Below are 6,000 nucleotides of genomic sequence, written 5' to 3'. Positions count from 1 at the left end.
TTGTACTGAACCTTTTGGACAAAAATGTTGCCCCCAAAAATGTGCCACCTGGGGCGGACAACTCCTTCCTCCCACCCATAGCTACACCACGGGCTAGTCACTCTTGCAGAGTCAAAGGACAGTGGGCATACGAGTTGCCTCTAATGCTGGGTCAGTGGAGTGAGGCAGAGAGAGGTATGAGTTGGCAAAGGGAGGAAGCAGCTGGAAAATTTATCACTAAGTGCTGTGTCTATGAATGGCAATCTCTGAACTGCTTTTTTTGCCACGCCCTTTCCTGTCCCTTTGGAAAGTTTAGCATGTCTTAGAGATTTAATGCTTTTGTGCTTGGTAGAATTGTGGTGTGCCTTGCGATTGGGTTACAAAAGGTGTGCCACCTTCGAAAAAAGGTTGGAAGACCCTGCTCTACCTACACCTTTGCTCCAGGCATGCTAAAAAGATCTCCGTAGCTTTTAACTCACTTAAAAAATGACACTGTACATTACTTGGATGGTAATGTTGCATCCTTTGCATAAATTAGCAAGATACTACAAATGTAAATCATGGGTATACTGTAGTAATCATTACACTTCTATTTTGTAGAATTTCTTCATTATATTAAGCACTGTGGTACAGAGGTACAAGAGCAGGGGTATTAAATTAAAATGTACAGAAGTCCGACCAAAAAAATTTTTCTCCTATCAAAAGTCTGAACCTCATGTTTGTGCTATGATTCAGATCTCTATATATGTAGTCATTGAATGTCTATAAAAAAAATAAACAATGTGTAATTACCACAACATTTCAACAATATTTATTTTCACTTTTTAGTTAGGACTTGAAATATGTAAACCCTTTGAATTTAATTGGCCTTGTATTTATATAGGATACAAATAGATATCTTTAACATAACATATAAAACAAATACAATACAATGCAATTTATTTTTTGTATAGCCCAAAATCACACAAGAAGTGCCACAATGAGCTTTAACAGGCTCTGCCTCTTGACAGCCCCCAAGCCTTGACTCTCTTTAGAAGACAAGAAAAAACTCCCCAAAAAAAAAACCTTGTAGGGAAAAAATGGAAGAAACCTTGGGAAAGGCAGTTCAAAGAGAGACCCCTTTCCAGGTAGGTTGGGCGTGCAGCGGACGTCAAAAGAAGGGGGTCAATACAATACAATACACAGAACAGAACAGAACAGAACAGAACAAATCCTCAATACAGTATAAAAATAAAAATTTTAGAAGTACGGAGTGTGGTATAGCGAATACACGGCTCCGAAATAAAGGTCGGGTTTTTAAATCCGTATAGCTGTGTCGTTCTCCGTGGGCGCGATTGCACGACCGCGGGGAGTTAATGAGGTGATTGGAGCGAGTCGCACCTGCACGTGTGTGTGCGGTTGTTCTTATTTGCCTCATTGGCTTTCTGCGGTGTGTAATTAAGACGCTGTGCCCACGGAGGCAGACGTGTATGTATATATAAAAGGAGGTACAGCAGAGGGGAAGACAAGATCGTGGAAAAAAAAAAGAGCGATCGAGGAATTAAAGATGAAGGGGATAGTCAGTCTAGGTGGGAGGATCTGGCCACCTATAAAGGAGACACCACGAGCTGGGGCCCCGCTAAGGAGCGTTTGGCCGATGCGCTCTTGGGCTAACGGGCCCCACTGACAATTAGCGAGTGGGGTGAGCAGGAGAGGTGCCATCCCGTTGGATCTGAGGAGCGACTACGGGTGCGCGAAAGATCACGGGAGGAGAGCCAACCTCGTCGGTCTGGCAGTGACGTCCGTTTGGAGGCCAAGACGAAGGTTGACAGAAGGAGCTCGTGGCTGTTGGGTTTCCGCGGCTGCGAGTAATGGTGAGCCGGGGAGTGAGTGATGGAGGTGGGCCAGAGAATAACAAGAGTGAGAGACTGCATTTTTAACGTCTACATTTTTAACCTCAGATTTTAAAGGATTTATTTGTTGGTTTTTTTTTTTTTGTTTTTTTTTTTTTTTTAACTCCACTGGACGCTTGTTTTTAAGGATTTATTTATGGAACTTGAAGCAATTTTTGTTTTTGATTGTTTTAAATAAAGCACATTTTTCACTTTTGGAATATATCCCCTGGCTTTGAGAGATGTGTCCCCATTTGTCAGCTCATCTCGTTGACCTCGATGGTGTTGGGTTCAGAGTTCCCAAACGGACAAGGAGAGCATGGAAGAGAACCTGTCACACGGAGTAGAATTTAACAGTTGATAATATCACATAATATGATTTGGATTTGTTTAGAGTCCAGAGGGCTGTTCCACGAAGCGAGCTAACCTCAAAATCCAGGCTTATTTCGATACTCCCGGCTTAATTTCTCGAAATTCGGTTCCACGAACGAGGCTAACCTGAAGCTCCGCTTAATTACTATGCCAACATATGCTCTGGGACAAGCCTGCTCCATGGCAGGTTAGCTGTGAAGCTTAGTTTAGCTTGATGAATATGATTGGACAAGCCATGTGATGTCACAGCACGACATTCTGCGGGGCTGGGATTATTCTGATGCTGTTCTCTCTCCCTCTTTCGCACACATCGACCCTCCAATATAAAATTATTACAGATTACATGCAGGCGATTCTAATTACTTAGAAAGTATAAAATGACAAGGAGTGCAATGAAGGCTTTTACATGAATAACCATGGCGTGCCCATTCATTCATAATCCAGTTGATGAGGGAGCGAGGCTCATTCGTAGAGCTTTAAGGCAACAGGTTCCACAATTACTTCGGCCCAGGATAGATCCGTTGCATTTTGCGGATGATTATTTATACGAGCGCTATAGATTTAGTAGACACAGTATTGCATATTTGTGTCAGTTATTGGAACCTTACATTTCTAAAAACACACGTCGCTCTAAAGCCCTTACGGTTGCACAGTCTTTGTGTATCGCTTTGCGTTATTTTGCCAGTGGTTCATTTCTGTACAGTGTGGGGGATGCTGATCATTTAAGCAAAGCTACAGTGTGCCGTGAAATCAGGAAGGTTTGCGTTGCATTAAAGTCCTTTTTAAATATATTCATTACCTTTCCTGGCCACCGAGGAATTCTTGCCATTAAGGAAACTTTCTTTGGAATTAATGGTGCTTAATCTTTAAACATCTACTCATTTACAGCACATAAATCATTACCTGATAAGTAACTGAATTTAATTTGTCAGGCTTTCCTAACGTCATTGGAGCCATTGACTGTACACACGTGAGGATAAAGGCTCCAGCAGGTCCAACAGAGCCTGCTTACATAAACCGCAAATCATATCACAGTATTAATGTACAGGTAAGTACTGATATCTCACATTTATATACAAGAGGTAAAAGTGTAGTAGTCCAACATTAGCAATGTATGTCATTACCATTTCCTAAAATGTTTCAGATGGTATGCACTGCTGAACATCTAATTTCAAACATTGTGGCAAAATGGCCAGGATCAGTACATGATGCCAGAATTTTTCGCGAGTCTTCACTGGTTCAAAGCCTCAGACAAGGCAAGTCAACTAAAATTCACAAATATACTATAGTTTATTATACTACAGTCTATACTTTCCATTATAGGAATTTTTCCTGGTGTGCTGCTTGGTGACAGAGGATACCCATGTCTACCGTTTCTTCTCACACCATATTCAGATCCTGCAACACAAGCAGAAAGACATTTCAACCATGCCCATTGTAAGACAAGGGCACGCATTGAAATGACATTTGGACAGTTAAAATCCAGGTTTAACTGCCTGCGGCATCTCGGAGTTACACCAGCCAGAGCGTGTGACATTGTAGTAGCCTGTGCAGTTTTGCATAATGTGGCAATACTGCAGCAGGAGCTTATGCCAATAATGACGCATTCTTCACTTGCTGCCAGGACCTTTTCGTTCCACTCATGTTGCTCCTTAACTTAACTGGGAGCCAGTGTAAGGATTTAAGAACTGGAGTTATGTTCATAAATAAACACCTCTATTTAATAAAAAATAAAAGTAGGCCTATCACATTTTAAGTAAAAGAAAACAGACCCATCTGAATAAAACTAAAAAGCGCACTCCTATACATCACATTCGAAAATGTTTTTTTTATGTTGCCCCCAAATCCATGCTATTTTAATTGAACACTCATTGGCACACTGATGGGCTGTACAAGAATGTGAGGGGACTCTGGTGGATCTGTCACAGTGGGCTCTCAGTTTGGTTATTTTACGTGGCCCCACTTTGGATTGGCACAGATATGTATGGGCAAATGATCTGTGTTTTCTCACACAGTGTGCTTCACATTACTACTTATTGCCAAAGCCACAGTTTCGGAACACATGAGACAAACTGATTTTGAACTCCTTGCAGGAAGAATGAACATATATTAGTTCGTCCATTCATCTTTGAATGCTCAGTCTTCTGCATCTACTTTCCTATTTTTGGAACAAGCCATGCTCGCTGTTTCTGTTATCCCCTTCTGCGGCATCTGCACGTTTTACCCTAGCACTGTAACAATCGCTTTGATTCGCTCTCTGTTGAGTGACATGAATACACACGCACACTTCAAGAAGAAAAAAAAAACTGCTGCATAAATGTTGAAAATGAAATTGCAAAAGAGAGATTGCATTTTCATTTTATACTTCTCATTTTCATTTTTGCAGAAAATACCTCCCATACATGATTGAGCTTTATAATGGATCTTATAGATACTGGGGGCCTGCCATAAAGAAATGTCTTAAAACTTACAGATTATGTCCATATTTCAAGCCAAAAATGTTATTGAGTATTTATCCATATCTTGAGATTACAAAAATATTTTGCAAAACTGTATATCCCATATTTTAAGAAGGTAAAAAGCAAAAAGAAAACCATTGTTTTGAGGGTCGGCCATTTTTAAAAGGACAGCTGCTGTCTGTTTCACATCCTCAACAAGTTATGACACCACATAACCACTGAAGAAACAGAATTCAGGTCAGGTCATGTTGGGGAGCATGCACTGGTACAGCACGTTGCCGCACCCACCATATGACAAAACAGCTCAGGATTCTGGTTGGCAACCCCACATGGAGTCACACGGTCCAGTCCCACCATGTCACCATCTATCTGCCACAGTCAGTCACTCAGGTCCCCAACAATGAGAATCCTGCAAGCTGGATCACCCTCTGAGAATCACGCCACATGGCCATAGTGCCGTAACTGACACTGCTTCACACTGCAGGCAATGTGCCTCATTCGGGACTCCATGAGCAACGCAAAGTCAAACCAGCAGTACCCAAGGATTCTCCAAAGAGACACAGTACTGAAATAGTCCAGTCTTTCTCTCAGGTCTCTGGATGGCGTCCATGTCTCACAACCATATAGCAAAACAAGAAGCATCAGGGGCCTTTATGTATAACGCCGTGCGTAGAACTCGCACTATAACATGGCGTAAGCACAAAAGTCGAAATGTGCTTACGCACAGAAAAATCCAGATGCAGGAATCTGTGCGTACTCCAACTTCCACGTTCTTCCGCTACATAAATCCCGGTCAGCATGAAAAGTAACGCTCGTGCACGTGCTTTATGTAACGCTCCAACTCCTCCCAGAATTCCGCCTCTTTGAATATGCAAATCAATATAAATCGCCCTTAAGCTCAGCCTTCTGTGAAAAGACAATGGGAAAAGCACGGGGGAAAATATAAGAATTTCAAGAATTTCAGAGAATACCAAGTGGAGGCAAAGCAAAAACATACTATTTGTTCAAATAAACCGTGGTATAATCAACATAAGGAAGTTGATCGAGTGACATAGCGTGTTGGAGAAACTTAAAAGCTCACGTTCAAAAAATCGCACAGTGCCAAAAATAAAAAAGAAGTCACATATCAAAGTCGCCGTGAAAAGGCAAGTTGTAGCCCACTGTCTGAGTGTCATATGAAAGCTTATTAGGGTACAGAGGAAAAAAAGGCACACAGTGGGGAAAAAGCACGAAATGTCAACTTCAATCTCGACATTTCCACTTTAATCACGTAGTTTATTTTGTCATTAAAGTAGAACATCATAAACTTCATCTTAAAA

Source organism: Polypterus senegalus, chromosome 18, assembly GCF_016835505.1.
Source record: "Polypterus senegalus isolate Bchr_013 chromosome 18, ASM1683550v1, whole genome shotgun sequence".
Taxonomy (NCBI): domain Eukaryota; kingdom Metazoa; phylum Chordata; class Cladistia; order Polypteriformes; family Polypteridae; genus Polypterus; species Polypterus senegalus.
Note: the sequence above shows the minus strand (reverse complement) of the source record.